This window comes from Hetaerina americana, unplaced genomic scaffold (genome assembly GCF_022747635.1).
Source record: "Hetaerina americana unplaced genomic scaffold, ioHetAmer1.1.p SCAF_3, whole genome shotgun sequence".
In the NCBI taxonomy this organism is placed as follows: Eukaryota; Metazoa; Arthropoda; class Insecta; order Odonata; family Calopterygidae; genus Hetaerina; species Hetaerina americana.
The window spans coordinates 94305915-94333222 of record NW_027286874.1 but is presented as its reverse complement, the minus strand read 5'-3'; the positions used below and the strand labels follow the sequence as shown (position 1 = coordinate 94333222).

At 40.8% G+C, this 27308-nt stretch overlaps 1 protein-coding gene across 1 annotated transcript in view; it reads right to left on the bottom strand.

Moving 5' to 3' along the window:
- The window catches only part of LOC139690681 (uncharacterized), a 103650-nt gene that overhangs the window by 43025 nt on the left and 33317 nt on the right, over positions 1 to 27308 (bottom strand). The gene's annotated exons all lie outside the window — the stretch shown is intronic.

The following is a 27308-nucleotide window of genomic DNA, read 5'->3' as shown; positions in this document are numbered from 1 at the left end:
GAATCGCGGCAGACGTAATCCACACGACACCCGTGAAACTTTACTGCTGCTCTGCATCAAAGGCTACCCCCGTTAAGAGAGGGAGAGAAGGAAGGAGAGGAAGAAACGGAGAAAAGAAAGAAAGGAAGGACATTCTGTGGAAGAAGCGCACCCTTTGAAATCACGCGAAAAGCATTCCAAAGTCGATTGCCACTCAGCGCTCCTTTAATTGGGTTTACCCTCTCCTAAAGTAAGCGCCGCTGGGGTGCCGGATGGGAGAGGTGGGAGAGGAGTAGGGGAAGGGGGTTTGAGGGAAAGGAGGGGGTGAGGGAAGGCCGTATTTATTCATCAGCGGGACTATGACAAGGCAGCCTCCACCTCACCCAAGCCAAACTAAACAAACAACGCGTGGAAGAGGGCGGAGCGTAGAGGAGACAAAGGGTTGAGGCGGGAGGCACTGGGCTTCCATGCAGCACAGGAAGGGACGACGCGTGAGCGGAATGGAGTGGAGGAGGGGGAGTGGGGAGGGGGAGGAGGAGTGATTCGGGGAGTGGTAAGGGGAGAGGATTTTGCAGGGAGAAGGACTGTTGATCGTGCCGTGAGAGAGGGGTAGGTAGGAGGGGAAAGGTGAGGATTGCTTTGGTAGGGGGGTAAGTCGGGAGAAAGGACGGCGGTAGTTGGATAGGCAAGTGCGGCGTTTGTAAGAAATGCATTTCACTCCGAAGTACGTTGGAATATGAAGACATTGGCTCCGACGAGGGTGGCAAGTGAAGAAGATCAGGTGGAAAGAAAGTAGCCATTACGCGCCGGAAACACTAAACGACGTCACGCTACACCGAAACGCTAGTGAGCTGCAAAGTGTGGGCCAATCAAAGACAAATCCCTACTGAATTAGCCAGAATTTTCATCCCAATCTTTGAAACGGATGTACCATTGAATGGGGAAATTTTCTCCGTCAAAATGAGAGATTGTTTTTATAAGCACTCATGATAAATTAAAATAATATTGCCATCGTGAAAATCCACTTAAGCATGATTGTTTACTATTAATGAGACTGTTCTGTTCTCCGTTTTTCATGACAACGCAAGACTAGATAGTCTACATGTACTATTTTTGACATTTTAAAATGAATTATCGAACTATTTATACGTTGGCATCTCTAACAGTCATTATTAATACAATTAATACTAGCATGTGAGTAACATTTGGCGACGAGATAATCAATTAAATCCAAATAACTCGTGTAACTGCTGGAGATGGATGGTAGTTAAGTGTTGGCAACCTTCGAAAGCCATCTGTATGCATCCATCAAGGCCTGGCGTATCTTAAAAATTTAACCAGAAGAGAGCTCTTTAATATTTCGGACCAAGCTATTCTAGCAGGTCGGTTATCGTGGAATTGGAATGATGAAAGGCGTCCCGTCTGTGATCTATTATACACAAGGTCGTATTCGTGGCGATGCTTCGTCTTTGAGGGTATTTTCCGCCGTGCCAACATGTGCTACTTAATCCGAAGCAGCTGTAGTCACTTTAAGGCGAATTAAATGCTTTTAAATAATTACAGTAGTAATTGTTTGTCCTGAAGTCAATAAATATTCCCGTTTTTGGGAAATGTTTATAAAAATTGAGATGATAATTTTCTCTATTTAATTTATGAATGGATACTCATTACTCAAGTAAAATAGAAGTCTCAACTATCAAATAAAATAGAAGATTTCAACATAAAAGACATTTGAGAACAGCCTTCATCATGTACAATAGTGGTAATAATTGAGAGATGTGGAAATTCAATACTCATTCTGGTCATTCTAAGCCAATGGTTTCTGGGTTGAGAGCAGATGCTACATAAGCAAAAACAGATTGCTAAAAAAATGTCGTAATTATACAATTACATATATTCTGTGTCAAGTTTTGTTCTAAGCTTTACATGTATATTTTATTTAACGACGATATTTTTGAATGAGCTTCAGAAGTCGCATTCCGTGATTAGAGCCAGTTGAGGTATAGCAACAACATAAATAAGTAATCGCAAATATGTGGTCTTAAGCTTATAGATTTACAAAAACTGAATTATTTATTATCTTTGTAGTGTCTTCTACAAAAACTTGCATTTATATGACATTTGCAACGTCCTTTGATCAAGCTTTCCTACAAACAACTAGTATCATTTAATTTACCAAAGATCTGCTTCTTTCTGCCAGGAAAAGGTATTTTTTAAAGTCTCTTCTGAAAAAGTACCTGATTTGAAATTATAAAAAAACTGTCAAGATTATTTTCTTTCCTTTTGAGACTTTTTCAACTACGTTTTAAATTAATATTGCGGTTAAATAATGGGTCGCTCAACTAAGGTTACACTCCTGAAAGCAAACTGTGGCAAAGGAAGCGAGTGTAGGCGTGTGCTTGCTAGTTCCGCTGGGGATGCCGCTAAACCTCGTGACACACATAGACTAGCGGCTTCCCACGGCCCCCTTTGACTCCATCTTTGGCGCAATCCAATGGGAATACATCAGGAAAGGGAAGGGGAGGGCAAATAAGCGGAGGTTGGGAGACGGCTGTGGTATTGGTCTGGAAGAGTAGGCGAAAGAATAAACAAATTCGCTGAGCTCTTGAGATTAAGTCTTTCAGGGGCGGAATCACCCAAGTAAACAGTCAGTGCCGAACTCAAAGTAAACTAGAGTAAAATATTCCATTGAGAGAGGAAAAGAATAAGGGGGATGGGTAATATTAGCCTTTTCTTCTATGTAATTATTTTATAGGTAGAAACTAGGAAACTTATGATATAATTCTATTTACGTTTCAATAGTTACATTTACAGAATGGGGCAGAATGCACATGGGGCAAACGTGTATTTTCACTATCGTTGGCAGGAGTAGGTAGGGATATTATGGAGAAATGATTTATTTCAGTTAATTTTAAATAAGATTTTTACGAACAATTTGCGAATATATGCCTAAATAATTAGACTGAAATAGATTTTGAGAAACTAATTGGGCTTCAACGTTCAAGCCATCTTTTTGTGATGGATAGTAACCGCCCATGGCTTCTCGGCATTTTATGGTTATCATCTTTTGGAAATTTGAAATTGTTTAAAAAGTAATTTTATATAAACCCTAAGTTGGAGATATCTAGTAAAAAATATGATAAGGTTACTAGAAATAGCGAAAGTTAATGAATGTTCCAAAGTGAAATTGGTGCAAAAGTTCATTATAAACAAATTACCTTCATTCAATAATATTTTGGTGTTCCATTCAGAATGATTTAATTATGAAGTTTTACGCAGAAACAGCGTTTAAGTAGTAGATAAATTAAAAGAATTCGATCCCGATGAAATTAATTTTTGTCCATTTACTTGACTCATAAATTTAGATCATATAGACGAGCATTGGCGGAATAGGGAGGGGGGAGTAATAATGGCTGCATTCGCTCTTTAATGCGTCCTTAGCAAACCATCACCGAGTGACTATAATTCACTCTTGACCTGTTTCGAACCTTCAAAGCTATTCCTATTTAAACATTGCAACTCCAAAAACATTGCCGTCAAATTAAGATTTCTGCACGCTACACTAAGACCCAAGGAAAACGCTGAATCAGGAATGATGAGGAGCAGAAGTCTACGATTGTGTGGTATCAGTCGGAAACAGGCTTACTTGCTTAGAATATTTATTTTCGCTTTGCCTCGCGGACGAATTCGATGCCCATGGCACCCCTGGCATTCCGATAAGCTCTGTTTATATTCTCGTAAAGCTTACCCGATTCCGAATCATCAGAGTTTGCACAAAACCCATTTTCCAGGCGGGACCAAAGCCAATGACGTTTTGGTAAGCAGAGGAGAACCCAACATAAAGGAGAGAAGAGGGAAAAGATACTATCTCTTAGTTGAAAATTAATACTTGGTAACACGGAGTATATTTTGAAAAATTATTTCTACAGAATACGCAAGTATTCACAAGATAAGAGATACTATTACTTCGGCTGAATGAATTTTTCTCAACTTTTGCCTGTCCTACTTTTGTCTTGAGCTTTCCATTAAATTTTGGTTTCAACGAACGCTATGACTAACTTATGGGCAATTTTCAAAATTTCTGAATGGCATTTATTTCAAAATTGATTCATCCATGACTGAATGTGTTAAAATAAGACGGCTCCAGAAGCGCATTAATTTTCAGCACAAACAAAAAGGAACATTTACACACATAAAAGTCATAAGAATTTAATAATCAACTCAGCAGGAATGCCAAAAAATATGATCCCAAGTTAAACTCGTCACATTTTTTAAACTTTAACCCATCTGGCTATTTCCCTTGAATTTTTCCACGAAATGGGAAGGAGAGGAGAGAGAAGCGAAGATGGAGGCGCATGCCTTGACGCATTTGCGCTTCTTTAGCCTTTGGCAGTGAGTCAGTGTCGCGCTTAAAGTGAAGTGTGAACCTTGGGAGCGTATGGGAGCGAGGGTGGGGGCGAAGGGGGCAAGGGGTTGGTTGGTGGAGGCGGCGGCGGCAGCAGTGTGCGGGGCATTAGCGAGACCGATGTGTGCCTGTGCGTGCGTGAGTGGGGATTGTCTGCGGGGAGCAGGGATGCGTCGAGGAGGTCTGTTGGTGGAAGTTTGGGTGGGGGGAGAGAAAAGGTGTGGGTTTGCAGGCGAGGATGGAAAAAGGCGGCACTCTCCGACTGACTGACTGTCTGGCGAAGGTAGGGAAGAGGAGACGGGCGAGGAAGGAGAAAGAGGTTGTGCGTGCCTGGTTGCGTGGTAAGATACCCACGCTCTCGGCCAGATTTATTTCTAATACACCCGCACGTGTGTGTGTCTCTCATATATATATATATATATATATATATATATATATATATATATATATATATATATATATATATATATATATATATATATATATATATATATATATATTAACACTGATATAGATTTTTAAACCATAGAAACACAAAGAAAGGGCACTCACACATATGTTCGACGGCAAAGCCGTCATAATCAGAATCTATATATCCATTATATACACGTATATATGTGTATATATATATATATATATATAGATATATATATATATATATATATGCATAATATATATTGCATATCATAAATATATATGTAATACATCAGTATGAGTTATTTTTGTCTATATGCTTAGTCAACATTTTACCTTTTATATATAAATGTAAAAAAGCGACTAAGCATATGAACAAAAAGAAAGGACACTCATGAATTTGGTTGATGTATATACGGTCAAGCCGTCAACCCCAGAATCGCTTGATGGTGGAAACGTAAGCCATATTCATGAGTAACCTTTCTGTGTTTGCGTATACAAGACTGTATATACATTTCTTCCGCATTTGAATTGTGGCGGGTGGATTTGAAGGTGCTCATACCGTGGGAAAGGGCTAGGTAGTTTGTGGAGAGCTGCCAGTTTGCTTTCATGTTAGCTAATGAGAGACTTGTCAAACGGAGATGGTTAATATGGAGGAGCGGATCAAAATTTTCTGTTCGGAATAATTTTTTAAATTTGGAACGTTTCCTAGACCCATTTTTCGTTCTTTCATAACAGCAGTTACAAGTTATCACTAAAGACCCATCTAGTTTCCACCGCCATAAATCTTGAGGTGAAGTGAGGGACACGCAAGATATGGCGAAGAAATTATGAATTTTAATTTAAAACAAGTCAGATTTGTGAATTGAATCATAATGATATTAAAATCCTAGAGTTAACTAGCAATTTACATACTTTTATCATTCTTAGTCTCACATTTTCCAAATCCTACACTAGCATCAATGTGTGTCGCAGTGTTTTCCTCAAAATACGTGTTTATTTTACTATTTTCCTTCAAATTGACTTTTATTAACTTCGACAAAACTTTAAACATCAACATTAAATTTCAAGAAATATACTTCGGGAACAAAGTGTCGAAGTCTCTTTTCATCTCCGATCAGCCCGCCGGCTGGGTTTGGCACAAGACGTTATTCTTAAACTTAACTGAGGTCGTTTTATTGGACAAACATCAAGTGGGATTTATAGGTAAAAAACACTCGACGGCTTCAAATAAGCGAGTAAAACGAGACCCTCTTTCCGTGCTCCTATATTTGATTTTCTAACCATAAGAAACAACTTAAAAACCGCTAACGGTTAATGTCTTTGCTTAATGGCAGCCTCGCATAATCCTGAGACGAAGGCAGCAATCATTATGATATATATTATTTAGAGGGTTATAAGTGCGTCATTATCTTTGAGTGAGGTCAGAAACACATCACAGCATACGCGGCAGCTCTTCCGGCCAAAAACAAAGTTAGTGACATCTAATTTGTTATTTTTACGGACTCTCCTATGTTACTTCAATTTAAGTATTAAGAAATAATCATTTAGTTTGCATGAAACAATGGCGATTGTTCAAATGAATGGCATCAGTCACGTGTATGCGAATGGAAGAGGAGTGTAATCTATACCATCCACTTATAGCCGCTAGACTTCTGGCTCTTCACAGAGATATTACTGCGTGCGCGCCAACTTAATGCGCCGATCCACATCGTTTCTTCCGCAACATTCAGAAGAGATCGCAGTCTTCATGAGATCTTCACGGTAAAAGCCTGTCGGCCATACCCGAACAAAAGAGGCACTTGGTGAAATTATCCTCCCTTTCTCTCTCATCGCGACGCTAAGGGTTCCCAACTAGATGGAGAGCCGTTCCGTGCATCAGAGAGCATAATTATGTCGGAGGGGTTCGCGGAAGATTGTCGCTCACTCTCTCTCTCTCTCCGTGGGAGGAACGTCTTTCAAGAGAGCGTTGCTGAGCTTGGAGGGGCGGTCACTAAATCGTGGGAGTGAGGGGTGATCCTGAGAGGCGCGGGAGCTGGAAGTGGTATTTGGGGCTAGAGCGGCCGTGTTGATCCAACGTTTGCCCGTAATTGTCGTCTTAAGTAGCTTTAATGAGGAAACATCAAACTTTAATTTGAAATATAGTCGAAGCACCACAAGGGGAAGGACTAAATATATCACGATGGGAACTTCCCGCAGTCACCGCCAAGCCGTAGGCAGAAAGAGTTTGGCAAGTGTGTTTGGCGCACAGATTCAGCATAGTAGGTCGACAGGTGGAGTCACAAAGTACTTGGTTTTACGAGTAGAGCTGGTTCCCTTCGCACAGTTCTCATGTATACCATGATTTAAGTATTACCTTGCATAATAAATGCAGTGCTCTTGCTGAAGCCCTTTCCACTCTCCATATTATATGAATTTTTTGCTCTGCCCTCCGAAGATTTTATGGGTACTATTCTGGAATGGATTTTTGAACCTTTTAATAACTATTAATTATTAGCCAGCTCATATATGGATACGCTCAGAACTTTTCATTCGACCTTAGGCTGTGGCGGTTTGAAAATTGAAGAAGAAAGAACCCTGGGTGGAATGGAAACGGGAGTGGTGTACATTTATTCATTAATCCTGGCTGAATACGTAAATTTGAATGGCCCACGCTCGTTCCTCCGGTGTAGCCGAGTAATTTGAAAAACAAAATGGCGACAGGCCATTCAGCTACGCTCACGTTTCATTTTAATTAAATCATATTACGGCTTCCATCATGCCAAATGAAAGGAGAATTCATTGAATACAAGCTTTCTAATTCAACGTCAACATGCTCTTCCTCTCTCACGCACATCTCTTTTGAAGCTCAATACATACGGAAGGAATTTCAACTATTGGAGTTATATTAATTTTATGAAAAGAAGGATCAGTTAGTATTTTTATTCTGTCTTATAATTAGTAAGTCTTATGTGTATGTGTAATGATCTATGTAGATCATTCAGTCTTAGGATATGACCTGAAAATCATGGAAATAAAGAAAAAAATATGACTAATTTTGCCGTTTAACTCTGATAAAGTATCGAATTGCGAAATTAGTATCAATTTTTTTTCAGCACTAGGCTAGTGCAGGAATGGATTTTTTTTCGTTTTATCTCCTGATTTGATGCAATTTTATAAAACTCAGGTAAATAGTTTCCATTTTAGGTTTTCAACTTTCTGTTAAAAAGTAATCATGTTTAATGCATGCATAGATCAACATTATTTCAATATGTGAAAATATTTATTTCGACGAAGTCATTAGTGAAGTCCGCAATGAAGGTATTATAATTGGTTAGGTTAAGTTCAGTAAAAAAAATAATATTTAGCATGAGGTCTGGCAAATAATAATATTTCCAAGACTGTAAAAAAGTAGAGAACATTGAAAATGTAATATAAAACCAGAATATTTCAATGAAAAATCGTGATAGAAAAAAACACTATTTATAATGGTAAAAATACCTATTGCATTTCTCACACAATAATTCAATAATGATGTATGTCCTAGATTCTTGCTAGTTATAAAATTTCGAACCCGGGCACGCGGTTCCTCTAAATTACCATTATTCCATGGCCCTTTTAAAAAATCGACAAGCGTGCGAGGGTGGAAGTACGTACTTAGATTAACTAAAGTGGATTCAGAATTTTCAAAATGTTTTAGTAGTTTCCACTAGCGCTTGCGGAATTTAAATGATTTAGAACAGGTCTGAGTGGGGCAAAGGAAAAGAAGGATGGGTGGTTGAGAAATTTGGCTTCAGAGTTATTTTCCTAAATAAGCGAATTGGCAACCGTAGTTAAGCGTCTTCTCCAACAATCTTCCCTTGAGGGATTGTATTTGGATTGGCAGAGGACGACTTCAGATAGGAAGTAAAATGGTTTTCTTCAAATGTCATGAAGTGGTGAGATCTATATATTACGCAGGTGGAAAAATGAATACCTTCAAAACTATCAAAATATACGGTGTAAATGAATTTATGAATCAAAATTTAACTGGAAAGACTTGCCATTCTATCCTTTCCTTCGTTTACTCAGCCTTCTATTTCAGTACAAAAATTTAAAATACTTTATATATTTTTATATTAGCATTTTCCTGCGTCCTGAATTTTGGATAAAATACGGTGATTCATAGCCCCACCATTTTGAAACACATCGCCATGTTTTCACGAAAGGAGTAAATATACAGAAATAGGAAATGCCGTCGGAGGTGAAACTCGCTCACCTTAATGTTCTGTTAAATAATTTATTTAATTTTCATTTTTCATTATGTGACTATGTTTCGATTCTACAAGTAATTCTAGCTGTGGTGAATGTAAACTCTGTTCTTGTGTTACCGACCTCTACTTTCGGCGATATATACAGTATCCGAAATTGCGACGGATATCTCAATTTTGCGTATTCTTGGTGGGAACATTAATCGCAGGGATCTCAAAGAAATATCAAAATTACTTTTCAAGGAAGTGATTCTATTATTGACCATAACCAACTTATTCAATCCTAGTTATATTTCCTTTAAAAATCTGGATAAAACGCTTCACATCGAAAGTCTCGTCCCTCGAAGGAAATGGCCTCTGATGGTGACGTCGTTGGTCTATGGGACTACCCTCACGACCCTTCGGGATTCTGCGGATAACGGTAGATGGTTTCAATACTACGCAGTCATCTCTCGTCTAAAAAAATTGGACAGTCCTCCCCGTTCTGGTACTGAGGAACATCTCCCGTCACGGGGAGCCAGTTTGCTTGCCAATGGACCAGTATCGATTCCTCCTTCGAGGATTTGAAGTGCCTGAAACGAGAATAATTTTTCCGAAAGATAACGCATTCGTTTAGGAAATCGTGGAGAATGAAAAAGGAATGAAATGGTTGGTTGGAGTTTCGATTGATTAAGACGGCGGAGAAAACCCCCATCTTATGAAATGAAACTCATTTCAGTACCCCTATTTCTTCCCCCCTTATCCTTTACCACCAGCTATGAAAAATATCACGCTGGGGACGGTCCGGAAAGTGAGAGAGAGAGGGAGAGAAGCAGGAGGGATGGGAAAAACGGGGAGACAAAAGAAATCGGAGCGAAGCTCAAGAAGATGGAAATGGATAAGGCGATAGGGAGGGGGTAATCGGCGGACGGAGGGATTCCCAAGTAGAAGCGTAGGAGGAGGTTGTATTTGGAGGAGACAATGGACGACTCGATCTGGAGGAGTCGTGATTGCCTCGCAAGTGCGTTGCGCGGTGTTATTATCCGAGAAATATGAAGGAGGAGATGCGTCCCGTGGGGAGACAAGAGATGCGGAGATGATCGAGATTGGTCTAGAGAAGGGGAGCGGGTGGCTGAATGGTAGTTCCCTTCTCGATAATCGCAGGAAGAGAGGGTTGGTCATCGCGATCGAAGCGCCATTCCTCGGAGAGTCTACTGTATGATCACAATAGTCAGGGACACGAACGTACAGGGTTCGTCCGGAAAATAAGTGTACTGATTTTTTCCCGCCTGTATACCCTAGTTTAACAAGTCATTAATGGGAAAAACAATGTGCACTTATTCTTTTCAGTGCCGACCACGGACCATTGTGGTTTTTAAGCACGTAGTTAGGATATATGGGTCGAAAATTTAGAGGACATTACGATGTTTCTCAGTGATGATACACCACGTTTAATAGCCGCTTATGAACCATAGCGGAAAGCTTTGAGAGATCAATAAAATCTGTAGGAGTCACCTGATCCTAAAAACTATATTAAGGTATAATAGTGACATGGTAATCAGAAATTTTTATTTAAGTAGTCTTTTGACTAAAAATTTTCCTGTTAAAGATGACCTTATGAATAGGTGCACATATGGGGCATTTTTATTTACGAAATTGAATTATTGGTCCGAGTTCTGATTCTCAATGGTCAATTGGGCCATTTTTGAAAGAGAAGGAGAATATATAGTATGTACTGCTGCTCGACAGATGAAAGATATGGGTTGCTTTTCCGTTGAACAAAAGCCACATCATGGACGTGATCGTGGATCTTCATAACGAGTGCGTATTATCGTTATTAATGCCATGAATAACGACAACGCCGTCACCGTTTTTCCAAATTTTGCGGAAACAAACGCAGGCGATTCCTGGTGTTACCGCAAATCATTGAAGTGTGGTTTCAAGATCCGTGATCGCAAACTACACGTATACTAAGGAGGGGAATGTTTTTTTATGGTGATAGCAGTACGGTGCAAAAATTATCGGTTTATACGCCACTGAAATAAGTAAAAGAAAATAATAATAATTTCCAGACAGCAAATTTTCTCTTCCAAAAAGGGCTGGAGGAAATGAAAAAAGGAAAGGACTTCTAATGAATAAAGTAGACAATGAGTGATTGATAAAGATTTTTTCAAGAATCCATTTAATTATCTGTCTGGTCAGCTGTTTAAAATTTAACTAGAGTGAATGTGAGAGGGGGAAATGAGGAATTATTGAAGCAATGCAGAATTTATTAAAGGATACATTTTGTAGGGATGCGTATTTTCAAACTGGAAAACCAAGTGACGGTAATGAAGGTGTCCAAGAGGCGAGATGCTTAGTAATCCGAATATCGAGGGGCATGGTGTACTGGCCTACATTGATCGTGAAGTAGAGCTTAAACTGTAGCAGGTAAAACGAGGTTACTGAAGTGCAGCGGGAAGGCGGGAGGGATGGTGGAGTGTATACAGGTTACACTTGTATTAGCTGTTGGAAAGAGGAGTGAGGGAGGAGTATGGTGTGTTATGCATGAGTAGACGTGTCAAGTCTTTGTGTTTGAGTTTATTTGTATTTGCGTATGTATTAGTACGTGATGAAAGCAGCTGAGTCAACCGAAATATTGAAAACATGATTCAAGTTTTCGTTGATTTTCAATGATTGTCACATATAGGTTTCGGAATCCTGACACGACTCGCCGTCAACAAAAGTGAAAAGAAACATTTTATTGATGTTATATATATATATATAAATTATATATATTTTTTATATTTATATATATATAACATATATATAAACCATAAAACCATAAACACAGTAATCAACCCGAGGGTCGGTTTTGTAGGTGATAGTAGAGTTCACCCAGTACTAACCTCGACGGTGGGTTAAATTCACACATCAGGGTAGAGGGGCCTGTTCCTTTCCCTGTACCGGTTATGGTTTCCCAGGAAGACCTGGTACCCGAAAAATCACATAGCTTGGGTGGAGCTGCAGGTGCCCAGAGTGCCTTGCCCAGGAATCGAACCCGGGACCCTCCGGTCAGTAGTCCAACGCTCTACCCCCTGGACAGCCACGACCCACATATATAAATATATATATATATATATATATATATAAATATAAATATATATAAATATATATATATATATATATATATATATATATATATATATATATGCTTTCGTAGACGTAACACAGAAGTGCCGAATAGTACAATACACAGTAGCACACAATATAGAAACACAAAAAAAGAAGAACACTCACACGTTATTTCTTGATATTTCGACGGAAACAATCCGTCTTCCTCTGAAGATATAGAAGTAATAATTACTTCTATATCTTCAGAGGAAGACGGATTGTTTCCGTCGAAATATCAAGAAATAACGTGTGAGTGTTCTTCTTTTTTTGTGTTTCTATATTGTGTGCTACTGTGTATTGTCCAATATATATATATATATATATATATATATATATATATATACACACACACACACACATATATATATATATATATATATATATATATACACACACACACACACACACACACACATATATATATATATATATATATATGTGTGTGTGTGTGTGTGTGTGTGTGTATATATATATATATATATATATATATATATATATATATATATAGTACAATACACAGTAGCACACAATATAGAAACACAAAAAAAGAAGAACACTCACACGTTATTATAAATATTATAAATAATATTTTAAATATTATAAATATATTATAAATAACGTGTGAGTGTTCTTCTTTTTTTGTGTTTCTATATTGTGTGCTACTGTGTATTGTACTATATATATATATATATATATATATATATATATATATATATATATACACACACACACACACACACACACACACACATATATATATATATATATACACACACACACACACACACACATATATATATATATATATATATATATATATATATATATATATATATATATATATATATGCGTGTGTCTGAGATTAAAATTAGCAATGACCTAATATAATGGGAGTTGGCTTATTTAGGGGCAAAATAAAACTCCTAGTGAAAAAGTGTCACTTCTCACCCTCCACTACCCTCCTATAAGGTTCAATATACCTTCAGTGAATGTTTCATAGCAGAAATGGGTGCAAAGACGGCAGGGGAATAATGGATGAGATGGAAAGAGTGTGTGCATTGAAAGTGATGGCACGTGAGAGGGAGAGCGGAGACAGGAAGGAGGAGATGGACTGCTGAGGGTTTGATTGGTGCACTGCAGGCGCGCATAAAAGTAGGACGGAGTGTGAGCTGAGACGGCGATGGAGTGAAAGATGAGGCGGTAGGAGTGAGGGAGATGGGTGAAGAGGCGGTGAGGAAAAAAACCAAAGAGGGATTGAAGGAATCGGAGGGAGGTCAGTAGCCGAATGAGAAGGACGCTTCGAGGCCTCTGAGAAGAGGTCGGGGCAGAGATGAAAAGGTGTTCTAGGGGGTAAGCAGAAGAAATAAAGGGAATGCTGGTTGGCGAGAGTGATTATTTCTCGCAATAGGCTAATTCAAATATGGAATGGAATACTATATTTTAGATATGAAAATGAATAAAAACTATATATATATATTAAAATAAGATAAAAATATATAAATATATATGCATATCTATATAAATTCAACTATCCAGTTAGTATCTACACCATAATGAAATTTACGCGGAGCATATTTCGTAGCAGTCAAAAGGGAAAGATGAAGTAATTAAGTATGGATTCTGTGATCTATAAAATCGCAAAATCAAAAGAGGAACTTCAAGTTATAACTGAAGTCACTTCAATTGTTTTTGTTTCGTCAATCTGTTTTAAAACATAATTTAGAGAGTGTCGGATGCTGTAGTGGTCATTTTCCTATTAGGAAATTGTTAAACGGTAAATGTTTTTTCCACGATATTTGTGAATACTTCCTTAGTCTTCCTCATACGTTTTTTGAGGAACGTAAAACATTGAGTGAACATTTCGTTAAAATAAGTGAGTCATATATTTCATTATTTTCCGTATTTATAGAAATAACTTTTGAGTGGTAGGCCTATTTCCTTTAAATAATATGGTATACTGCATCCTTCATAGGTATAATTGAACACATTTTGGGACGGATATATTTTAGTAGCTCAAAAATTTATTTAACTGTTTGGCATTTTTCATGAGAACCCAACTTGACGGGGAGTCCACAAGGGGCTCAGAACACTAACATAAGTATAAACAATGGGCTACTCTCGACAGGCAATGCAATAAATCACAGCGATCAATTTTTTGTCGGCCTACTTTAAATATTGCCAAGATATATGTGCAAAAGGAGTAGTGAGACCCTCTCTCTCACGTCCATTGATATCTTTGATGATTATCAAAGGTGTCTATGCCTTCGATGTCAGCCTGGCTTTGCCTTCATGAAAATACGTGAGAAAAGACATTTAAAAATGAGGTTACTGAGAATGATTGTTATTAATAAAATTTGATTATTTATATTATTTTAAGTAACTAAGGGTCGCCATAAATGGGGCAAAATATTTGCAACCGCAAAAGAGAAACTTCGTCACACATGTTACTTTCTATCGTATTTATCACACCTGCTTCGGGGTTCGAATACTACAGGCTGTAAGCAGGAACTCATACGGTGGTGCTGGGTGCAATACTCAACCGGAGTGATGAGGTTTGGCCCTCGCATAGAACGTTGTAACTTTGTAGTTATTTGTGTTTTGAAAAACCTATTTAAACTATTAAATTATATTTACTAACTCAGCTATCACAAATGTAAAATTTTAAACTCACTGGTTACTTCCATCCACTGAAACGAGATGTCTTAGTACTCTGAGGAAAAATAAGACACAGGAAGAAACGATAAGAACAGGTTATAGATGGATGAGATTGTCAGGCCAGGCCAGTGCGGTAATATTTTGAAAGGAATTAACTATGGGAGTACACACTCTTCAGTTTTATTTCAACCTTCTTTTTTATAGTCGTGTGAAGGTTTTTCAGTACAGAGATTCACGTCCGTGAGAATAGAGATACGAGCCGCACAGTAAGGTGGAGTAATTGCTTACATCCTGCCTTCTTACTATGGTCTCGACGTTAGGGGCCTTAGGGATTAATTCATATAACCGCAAGTGAGGATGTCACAATCGAGTCTCCCAAGCTAATCTTTCCGCATTCAAACTCCCTGCTCCCACTTGGCATGTGGTTGGCTTAAGATCAAAAGTTTTTTTTAAGCCTGTCCGTAAGGCTTACAGACATTGTGCACGAAACTGTGCATCCTCGAGAATTATTAAGCTTTTGTTTTCAGTAATGACTTTTCAAAGTTAATCTTTTAGACTTTTAAAGTTGATTGGTTTTTTTGGCAAGTGAATGGCCTAGTAACTATTGCTCCATCGGCTAAGAGTGATGCCTAGCGCGCCATTGCCTCACACCCTTGCCTGACCATCTCATTTCTACCCCTTGCCTCGTTGGGAGACACCCTTTAGCGGGAAGCATTGCGGTCGTAGATTCCACGGGGATGGCATGAGTACCCTCTCTTGCAATTTCCGCTCCACCGCCAGATCCCTTGCAGGTGTTTCTGTCCATCTCCCTTTCACGTCTTGTCCAGAAGCATGCATGCGCATTTAGGGAGTAACAGTCATCCGATGACCTCATAATTCCTAAAAATAGGCGAAAAATGCATTTTCTTTATGCGGTGGCGAAGATAATTTTTAAAGTGGTTAATATTTTTATGAAAAATTTGCAACGCATATAATTGTTAAATTTAATGCTGATCATATTTAAATATTTCTTCGAACCCATTTTACTTGGCTAGACCACCAACCACAAACCACAGATTTAGCTAGGGAAGCTCCTAAAAAGCGCAAAAAGAAAGGGTGGTATGAAATTCAACTTCTGAAGTGAAAATAAAAAAAACCTAAATTTATTTCCACTTTAGACACAATTGTCATTGATAGAAGCCTACCTGTTTATGTTTGGTAAATAAAAAAATGAACTATTCATAAACAGAATATTTAGCTGTAAATATGGGTTGAAATAAAAATGAAAAAATGAAAATTATGATATTTAAGTGAAAAATGCGATGATTTTAATGTTATTGTGATTTTGTGTAGTTTAAATTAAACGTACATACTGAAATTCCAGGGAGACTTTGGCCAGATCCAAATTAGGAGGGCTGAAAAATGATCCCTACTTAATGCTGCGAAGATATTAAGAATGTCCCTTGGAATCTTGGATGACAAACATAAGTTGAAACATTCTAAACATATGGATATAGGCCATGCACATCTCGCCGCTTACCGAAAATACATCAGGAGTAAATTCTTTGAAGAAAATGCGTATTCTTTGAAGAAAATTTAAAAGCATTGATGGGTTGTTTAGAAACATCTTATAATTGATGTAACCCTTAGTGGAATGAAAAGGTCGTTTAGCTCCTGTATAACAAAGAAACCTCTGGAACATACTCTGCCAAGGAAAACGTTGATTGCTACCCAACCCAATAGAAGGAGCGAGAGGGAGAGAGCGCGGGGAGAGGTTTGGATGAAATGGACGATCTCTTCACAAACTTTAAGATCCGTCCATCCCTTCTTTTTCCACTTCCCCTGCCCGTTGCTTTGCTTTTCCGGAAAGCAAACTCTCCTTTTCCGCAGCCCTCCCGCTCGTCTTAATCCCGCCCGTCTCTCACCCTTTGTGTTCAACGTGGCATTGCTTCACGCGCCGTCCGTGATCTATTCCTTCGCCCCTTAAGGCACGCCCTTTGGGGGCCGCTCCTTTTTCCAGGGCCCATTTGCTAAAATAGAAAACGACCCCCTTCTCTCTCTCTCGCCGCTCTCCTTGCAAGCCCCCCACTTCCCATCCTCTATCATCCGGTCTCCTTCTCTATAACCTCTCTCTTCTCTCCTCTCCTTCCTCTAATTCTTCCTTCTCTTTCATTTTCCCCGAATCCACGCCTCCTTCGATGGTGAAACACCCTTGGTGATTCCGAATAGATGAAAGCTTTCCCCCTTCAAGTTTGACGGGTGCCGCGGGGTCTTTTCTTTTATTTTTATTTGAGATGCGACTTTTCCTCGGATGCTCTTAATAACTTGACTTTCTTGAGAAATCTCATCTCCGATGATGGAGCGGGCGAATGGTTAGTATTTTTAGATTAGATTACTCGTTCCCATTTTAACATCCACCAATGTTTCTTATTACGAGATTTTTCATTAAATATTCAAGAATTTTGAATTCCAGGGTAAAACATTATAAGCGCTTATATCAATTTAATTTGCACTTTCGACGTGTCGCACGGAGAGAATGTACTTAAAATATTTTCAAAAGAGTGTTTTACTCGCTCGGACGAACACTATGGTATATGATATCAAATATTTGTAGTGCCATTCGAAAACGCCTGAGTAATAATTTACATATTTTAGGAAGAATCATATGCGCCTCTTTCTAGGGATTTATGAAGCCGCCAGAAAATGCCAGTATTTTGTGCATCGGAAGGGATAACGAATTAAAGATGAATTAATAATGAACTTTTATTCACACGGATTTCCTGAACAGAGCTCAACAAAACATTTCGGTTCCCAGTTTGAGTCATCCATTCCAGTTTTAATTAAGTCTCTATTCTGAGTGGCTTTATCCATTACTTATAATTTACTTTCCTCCTTCAAAATCCTCAGCGCGGAAGATGATAAAAAATAAGGCCTTAGGTCAAGAGAGCACCGAAATTTTATCCAAGTGGTTATATTCTTCTTTTTTAACTCCACTTTTCATCTTCTGCTTCCTGCGTTTTCGTACCTTCGGCTTAAGAATCTATTCCACCTCTTTAATAGCACCAAGACCGAGTAATCACATTTTAAATTCATTTTTCAGGGATTTAAAGGCCTTCAAAAGGAGTTCCCAACAAAATTCAGAATCTTATATTGAGTTACAAAAAAATAATACATGTTAGTAATCGAGGAGGGTGTTAACGGAAAGATGATTGTTTAGACACTACGAGGAGTAACTAAGATCAGTAGGGTAACGAAATCTGACATGTTTCGATGGGGATTTGTGGAATTTCATGTTCATGGAATGAAGAACACAATTAATTTTTTCAATGTTCTTTGTTTTGGTACTATTAGTTTCAACCACTGTGAACCCCACTAATCGCCTTTCCTGACGCTAAACACCCCTCTCCTCCTTTCCATCAACGCCGATCACAACCCCTCCTCTTCCTCCCCTCTCTCACCCACCCCTTCCCCCACAAGAATGGTTTATACTTGTAAATGTACTGCAACTTGAGTGAATTGGTACCTAATGATGACGCCTAAGCGTTGAAACTAGTGGAACCAAAAAAATAACAGTGGAAAAAGACATTACGTTCTTCATACCATGAAAGGTGACATTAATAGTTCATTGGGATAAAAAATACCTTTTAAAAACAAAAATTTCAATGGTAAGAAATTTATGTAAACTATCATCAAGTAATTCACATTCTGTGAATGCAATTGAACAAAAATTTTCGCAAGTGAAAGAATTTCAATACTCCACTAAAAGGATTCAGTGTTTTATCTACTGATAATTACTTAATTTATTATGACCATCGAATATTTTTTTCATGCAAAGGATGCGTCAGCATATAACCTATAAATGCACGTACAACAACAGTCTTCAGAGAAACGGATACCTGTAAGAGATTACATACGGGATTGAGTTGCGGCAGTGCAATATATGTATACTAGCTGAGTACACTTGTATAAATCCGAGAAATATACCAAAAGGTTGTTATTCCATTTCCCAGTCCCTATCCTTTTGAGGAACAATTGAAAAAAAATCAATGATGTGGTCAAGAGTGGTGTTTAATTCCCCTCCTCACAAGCAGTTGAGCATATAACTACAGAAAGTGTAATCCTCGTTTCTTGGCCCCATTCCCAATCGTGGCTCCCTTTTATGGAGGAGGTGAAGAAGTATAAACGAGAAGTGGGCGTTCAAAACGCAACGCCCCTCTTTCCGTGTTTCATTCGCTCTCGACCAAGGCCTGCCTCAAAACGTCTGCAGACGAACCCTCCTCCTCCACGATGCCTCCCACTGCCGCATCCCCTTCCAAACGCAGTCGCCCCTCGTCCCCAGAGCAGCAGTCTCCCTTCAGTCTGCCCCACGCTCTCGCCTTCGTACCGTACCACACACCTCCTCCCCCTCCGTCAACTCCTCCCCACCCATCCTCCCCTTCATCGCACTCAACCCTCCTCTTTCGCCTCCTCCTCCGCAGCTATTTCTAAACAAGTTCTGTCTCACCCTCTCTGCTACCTCCCCCTCCCCTTCCCCGCGCCGGAGCCCCTCTCTGTTCCTTCTCCATTTAATTGTTATCCTTGCCTCTTCTCCTCCTCCGCATGCCGGAATTTCTACCGTGCCCCATCTTGTTTATGTTCACGCGAATGCTCTACCGTTCTCCCGCGGGCCATTTATCCGCTCTTTTATGTGCGCATATCTCTGTCTCCTTCTCTCCCTCTCTTTCCTACATTCCCATCCAACTATCCCCTCTCCAACTCCTGCCCAACACTCATTCTTTCACTCCCTCGCTCTCTCTCTCTCCCTCTCTCTCTCTCTCCTTTTCTCTTTCTCGCCTCAAATGCCTTACGGATTAGGAAAAGGTTTAATAGTATTTTAACGAGATTTAAGGAGGCGAGATAGATAAAGAGGGGAGGAAAAGAGGAAGATACTGGAGGTGGTGCATCATTCCTTCCATCCCTTATCTCGTGAAATCTAAAGCAGGACTCCTTTCTCTTTGCCAGCCTGCCTTCCACCCAAGCGCAAAAAGATTGGGTCCTTAAAAGCCTCCGGCAGAGGAAATTTCGAGTCCGGTGTCAAGGAAACGTAAAACGCGTTCTTTCGTTGAATTGTTTAGTGCTTCAGCGAATTCGGCGGATTATTCTACTCAGCGGAGAGGGATTTTCGTTTGATACTGAGCGCGTAATTAGTTTCCGTAATTACATAGTGAACTGATTGATGGCGATTGGACAGATATTGAGCGCGACAAGCAACATATAGTACCACATAAGCGGCAGTCACCGGCGTGGTGCAAAGGAAAACATTGCTGAGCGTCCTTGACGGTGTCTTCAAATGTCAGGAAAATGTTTTAAAAAGGTTTTTTGCATTCATTACGAAGAACAAGTGGCATTTCATCGACTGAGATCATTAGATTACGAACTGATAATAAAAAAGTTCAGGAATAGAACAGTTTACTTCGTGGAAGGTTGCACTCAATAAGTTTGTTTTATACGATTCTGTTTGGTTACATATTCGCAAGTTCTCTGGGTTACTAACTTCACTCCATTATTAATTTTGAAGAAACCCACTGGCTCAATCAAATCAATAGCGAGGGTGGAAATCATAGTGGGGGCCCAAAACCTTCCTCTAAGAACAAATGCTATAATGCACTCTTCCACTGGTGCCTTTTTTAGAACAGAACTGTAATAGAATTTGTGTCATTTTGACAGTCACGATGCGTCTAGTAAACAAATAAGAAACGTTTTGTTTTGTTTTAAAACACGTCAGTTTCCTGTCTTTCTCATTATTATTTCTTCCCCATGGCTTCCACGGTTTACGCGATGATCGCGCGTAGATCGATAGTTATGAGACCCTGCCAAACTCAATTAATGCTTAAGGAAGGAAGAGTAGTTATTTTCTCGTTGATGGAGCGAGTGATATGGTAAATGAATATTCTCTTTAAATTTCACCATATTCAAGGATAACTCATACATATTCATAAATCACATATTTCATACCACTGAACTAGTTAAAATTAGGCATCACATGACAGAGATGTTTTTCACCGGAAAGAGTGATCGTAAGGTAAATTGGATGTCGACGAATTTTAAACCAGCTTCAGAATCCAAGCATCCCGAGATAAATATTTGAGGAATGATAATCAATCAAAGCATCCGCAGACGTCAGTTGCTCCGACCCGTGTACCAAACATGCCGATAAAGCTTCATTCTTCCCCGATTCCTGCCGGCTAACGAAGCGCCATCCCCCGTCCACGCCTCCACCCTTGTCCCTCGCTTCCGTCGCCTCCGAGGGGAGGTCGAATTCCTTCGAGCGTCGAACTCCAGGCCAAGGGTCGAGGGCAGAGGGAGGGTAGGGTATGTCCCGGGGACGGGGACGAGGCTCATCCCGGGAATGTATGCGTACCTGCAATTCCGTCGTGCCGCCACCGCGTCCGTGGTACTCCTCGGACTCGATGGAGATAGGACAGCAGGTGGGATTAGCGGAACGTCGAGGTTCCAGGGAGGGCGGATGGGAGTGGGGAGGTTTACGGAAGAGGTTCGACTGTTTCCGAAGGATTGAGAGCGTGGAGGGATGAAACAGGAGAGAGGGAGGGAGGATAGTTCCGGATTCCGATTTGGAAACTTTGTCCGAGTTAGAAGCATTCGGAGAGGATTTTTTACTCGTGTAAGCGCTGCCGCAAAACCCTACTTCCACTCGCCCACCTCCGACACGCCCTCCCTTCCTCTTCCTTTATATCCTCGGTCGCCTGTTCAATGCCTTTCTTCGTTCGCCCGCCCCTCCGACACCGTAAGCGTACCGAGCAAGACCTCTCCCTTTCCCCCATTTCAACCCCTCCCCCCCCACACCGGCAAACCCCGCTCGAGGATGTGAACGGACACTCTGTTGGTGGCATGCCAAAGTAATGCAACGGAGCAATCAGGGTCGGGGGCGGTTGGGGCGACGTAAAGAGAGAGGTGAGAGGGGTGGCTGAGGGGACAGTAGCGAGAGAGAGGACAATGCGGGGGTGTCGCAAGAATCGGTCGGGAGGGGTGTGGTCGGTCGTGGGGAGGAGCGGGAATGAATTGCGATGGAAGAAGATGGAAGGAAGAGTGTGTGTGCGGGGGCGGGAGCCCGATACATTAAGGGTTTAGATGGTAGGAGAGCGAGGGAGAGGGCGAGACTTCTCTTCCGCCCTCCCAAAACCCTCCGGCCCCCCACGAGCGTCAATGCCCCCGGTGGATAAGTGTTGGGGGAATCGTGGAATTTCCGAGAGGGTTCGTTGGCCACCGAAGATTGATATATTACAAAGGTTTGGCTCCCCTGCTTTCCCCTTTTGGTCTCACTAATGCAAACCTGAGTGCGAAAAATAATACATTTTGGAATCTTTTCCAATGGTCGGGTGTCGCGACGAAGTCATCCCCATCTGTATATTGTTATCAGGGCGGCAGAAATTTTAATGCACAAACCTTCAAACCAAAAAAGAAAAGAAAATCTAATGGAAATAAAAACGGCATAAGCGAAATTTTTCTTTAGAAGCAACACCAGCGCTTGATGGAAAGAAATCGAAACCTGCAATATTAAAATATTATTATTCCCATTCACTTTCCAAAGGATTAGGCTTTTTGCCACGATTGAGTTGTATTTTAGCATTAAGGCTGACATTACGGCTAGATGTAGTGGAATTGATTAATTTTAAAACTAAACTAAGAATGAGTTTAATCATTTTTCAGTCCAAAATAACCTGTTTATTATGGCGTGAGTTTGGATGCACGGCGTCATCTTCTCGTGAATGCCTATGCATGCGTTTGTAGATAATGGTAAGCTCTGAAACCCGCCGTGAATGATGAGTTGTTCTATTTTAATTTAAAAATATTTTAATTTTATTTGTTTTACTTCTGAAATTCCCATTCACCAATTTTATGCAATCAATTATTACAATTTTGTTATTCTCAATACAGAGTTAAACAAATATCCTCCATCGAATGCAAAATGTGACTCATTATGAGTTTGGTACTTGGTTAGTTTAAGTAGCTCAACATAATAAAACACCATAAAGTCATTCTTATCTCGAGACATTCATGTGGAATACACCTTGGGAGGGAGTCCCAATGAAGAAATTTGTGAGCATTAAACTGATGTTAGATGCGTGTACCTTCATGTAATTAATGAGTAAAATAAAGGAGGATTGTTACAATGTTACACGGAAAGTATTCGGGACTTATTGAAAAAAGTACCGAATTACCAAGGAAGTAATTAAGAAAAGTACCTACGAGAGAGATTGCCTATATTTAAAAAAAATGTTTCGGTATAAAACGAAGAAGGCATGAAAGTAGTCAAAAGTTTAGCGATATCAGCAGCTGACATATGTCTTTAGGTTCAGATCTTGTATGATTCCTATAGCCAACCACATATAAATTCCAAAACGGTGCAATTTTGTGATTGCTTACTGGAAAACTGTGGGGAAACGGAATGGCGGCACAGGAAAAGGAAATGGACTCCTATTTTGATGCGTGGATTTCACACGCCTTGGGTCTCATTTCGGTGTTGAGGTCTGCTCTCACAGATCAAAAACAACATTCGAGTTGATTGCTTTGATGTGCGATGATGAAATAAAGTGCTCCAGTGCTTTTAGATAAATCAGTATGAAAACCTCTCTCTTCGCAAAGAGAGTGAACCAGTTCAACAACAAGTCCTTTACAAGGCACGGTAATCTTTCATTTGCTACAAAAAGAATTATTAAAATGTGCATTTTATCGGCAGATACCGTATCAAAGAGAAATAGATTCACGTTCTGGCAGTTTTTAATAATTTTGTTTCTCTTTCGTAGCGTTAACAAGGTTAAAAAACCGACATGTGAGCATGGCTGTTGATAATCCGCCCTAATTCTTTGCCGAAAAATTTTTAAAATACCTGCTTTACTAACTACAACTGAATAATTTCTGGCGTCCTGATATACCCGAATAAAGGTCCAGTGACCCTCTTCATTTCATCCACTCAAATGTAACCGACAGTGGTTAAATTGATTCCCTCGTAAATTTCTATTTCTTAGAATATTTTGTTCTTCCCTCGGTTATGTGTCCGGAATTCGGAGGGGGGGGGGTTCTCATCTGCACCTCCATGTCGGAAGGCGTGCGAGACGGAGAGAGAAAGAAACCAGACCTCGAAATTAGTCGGCGAAAAAAGCGTAATGTACGCCCGCCGTCTCTCGTTGTTTAACGCCCGCGTCGACCACTCTTGTACCTCCGTGCTGCTATCCTTTCTTCGCACACGAGTGCGGGGCGAACGGATTATCTCCAGAGGAACGAGCACGCCAGACCCTCGAACTGGGTCCGGTTGCGGTAGGCCGTTCCAAGTTAACTACCCTATCCCTTCCGAATGGTTCTTCCTCCGCGAGGGACTCGGAGGAAGCGAGTGAGCGAGACGTTATAAATGAGCGGTGAGAAGTCAGAGGACGAGAGGAAGAAATGGGCGGGCGGGATGGAGGGAGGGGGAGAGAGAGAGGAGGGAAAATTGAGCGATGGAATGAGAGCTTGGGAGTGAGACATGTTGGAGTGGGTTCTAGGAGAGGACTTGCTGAAGTGAGGGATGATGGGGAGGGCGGGCGAGGGGGGGGGGGGGGGCAGGGCGTTGTGTGTACGGGAAAGGGAAAGGAAATTGGATTAAGCGGAGGGGAGCATGATGGAGAGGGAATAAGAGGCGTGCGGTTGGAAACGGGGACGGTGAGGGAGGGTGTGGAGATAGGGGGAACAAGAGGGGGGGGGTTGCGTTGAGCAGACTGTAGTAGAAACATTATTATTCCGACACAAGGAGTCTGGCGGCACGTGGTATGGAATGCAGTAACGCTGTCACTATTTGAGAGGATCCATGAAAAAAACCCTGTGTGCTGAAACCATTTTTGGCTAACATCGCAGCTTAATACCACTAAACCTTGCCCATTGAGAGAAACACAGCGGGAAATTAAATTTATTTTTCTCACAAAATAGTGTCAGAATATATATTGCTTTTCCCGGGTGTGACGTTGCTTAATTTTTACATTCCTTATCGAAGCCGATATGTGATGATCTTCCTAGGACTAGATTGAACATAAATGGCATTAGTCGGCATTTGAAATCTTCTCTATTAGGAGGGAATGTTTTTCCTTGATCTTCCTTACAGAATTGGATCAGGTCAACATCATTATACACCGCCGCATTTTTATAGAATTTATCTTATTCATGGAGAAATAATTTCGGGATATATATTGTGGTTGTACAATCGTTCTCAGCGCAATCAATTTCTAGCTTAACAAAATAGAAGTAATTCCAGACTCAGGTGATCCACAGATTTAAAGTCACCATTAAGCTAGCGGTACTGACTTTCATGAAAATTATTTTTTTTCTCAGTGACCCAAATGGCCAACACTCTTGGAAGTCGTGCATAATACATGAATGAAAAATAATGTTTGAAAACATTTATAACATGTCTTCATTGTGAAACAAAACCGAACTTTTGATCTCCTAATAGGCTAAAAAAATGTTTCCAAATCTTAAAATAAGAAAGTATGTCACTTGAATATTGAGTAACCAACTCGAAAGCTGACAGCGGAGCAAAAAGAACTTCGTGAATTATTCAGTGGTTGACTTGGCATCGATGGATACGCATAGATTTTCCTTTGGAATACCATGAGTGACGGAGGTGTTTGGATGAATGTTCGAGGAAGCAGTTTATGGGCAGGCACCGTGAAACAGCTTGTGGGGGGGGGGAGGGGAGAGGTAGCATGAAAGGAGGAAGGGAGAGACGACTACAGGGCCACAGGAGGGACCGTAGTATGAATTGCGGTGAACAAGGAGGCAGCAGGAGGGGGATTCATAGGTGTCGAGTTAGAATGGGGGAACACAAGCGTGGAACGCCAAGAAGATGAAACATGGGAAGAAACTAGAGAAAGTGTGACTGTAGAATATGGAGTAGGTTGCAAGGGGGATCTTAAAGTCATGTTTTGACACATCCAATTTTGTGGAGCCAAGCATTACCACCTACGCAGGCTGAAATTACACAGAAATTACCCATCTCTCTAGACTCGCAAGCAGCGTCGCAGCCATTGCATCAGGGAGCAAGTGGATTTATTCATCACTCATCACGGTTGAATCATAGCTCGAAAACTACAATCCGATGTTATTTCAAATCATTCATTCCGTTTATACTAATGAATTGATTTCCTCCCTCCACTTACTTCACTCCTCCACTCCGTCACCACTCGATTTACACAATTCTGTGCATGTTTGATGGCACAACTAAACTACACGATTCGCTAAACGCTGGAAATTATCTCTCACGTCAATATTAGCCTTCCCTTCATACTCTTTCGTGGATACAATGACGGCGATCATGGTACATACATAACAACGTCTGAGGGTGGCGTAAGTCTCTACGGTCTATCTCGAGCTAAACACGAAAACTAACTTCGAGAGAGTCTCTCCCTACTTCGCACAACTTACGAGAAGAAACCGTGAAAGGGTGGGGAAGAAATCCGAGGGAGTTTTTGGCGAGGGTAGAGAGTAAGGTACGCCGCATTGGGGAGCGCCGGTGGGTACCACGGAGGACAAGGAGAGAGGCGAGCAAGGGCACAAAAGCGTCGGTCGAGGAGATATGGAGGAGGGCAGAAGGAGTGCGAAACGCGAAGAGGGGGCGTTAACAAGGGGCGAGGTGACTGCGGACACCGGTGCGAGCTGAAAGAGTAAGCATAAGTGACTCTCCCTCTCCTTCACAGGGACACACTCCCCTGGGGCTTTGGATGGCGGGGAGTTGGATCGAGTGAGGTTTAAGAGGGAAAGGAAGGGCGAGCGGTGGGGGGAAAAACACCCATAAACGTCCAAACGGGTGGGAGGTGAGCACAATGAAGACGGCGGGAATGGGATTTGGGTGATGGTGAGGGGGGGGAGGGAGGGCTATGATGGAAGAGTTTTGATATGGCGTGGGAATGCGGGCAAAGAGGAGTGGGTGGAGGAGAGGGCGGAGGAGAGAGAGGATCGAATCGGATGGATGTTCATGGGTCGAGGGTGTTTACGGAATAGCAATGGGAGTGGAGGTGACAGCGGGAGTGGCGGGAGAGCAGGGAATGTGAGAGGACCACCGGGATGAGGTGCGGAAAAGGTCGAATGAGTGGAATGGATGGGAATGGGAGAATGTGGAGGGAGAGATATAAGTGCGGATCAGAGGAGGAGTTAAGAGAGATAAAGCGACGTGAAGGGCGAGGAATGCGAGGGGGTCGGTAACGGGAGAAGGTCTAGAGGAAGGGAGAATGGAGGAAGGGATGCAGGCGGGGAGAGAGAGAGAGGGGCGTTGAGTGGCACGAACAAGAAGCCGTAGGAGGATGTTGACACTCACAAGAGAATTGGACATTTCTCTGGATGGGAGCTTTAGCTCCTCGTTATCATTTCCATCTTTTTCTCTTTGAACTTACATTGCCGCTATGAGAAGGCGAAAATTTACCAGACTCCTTGAATGGATTTTGAAGCATTTCTGTGAGTAAGATCACGGCCTTGTAATTCCGCCATTAAAA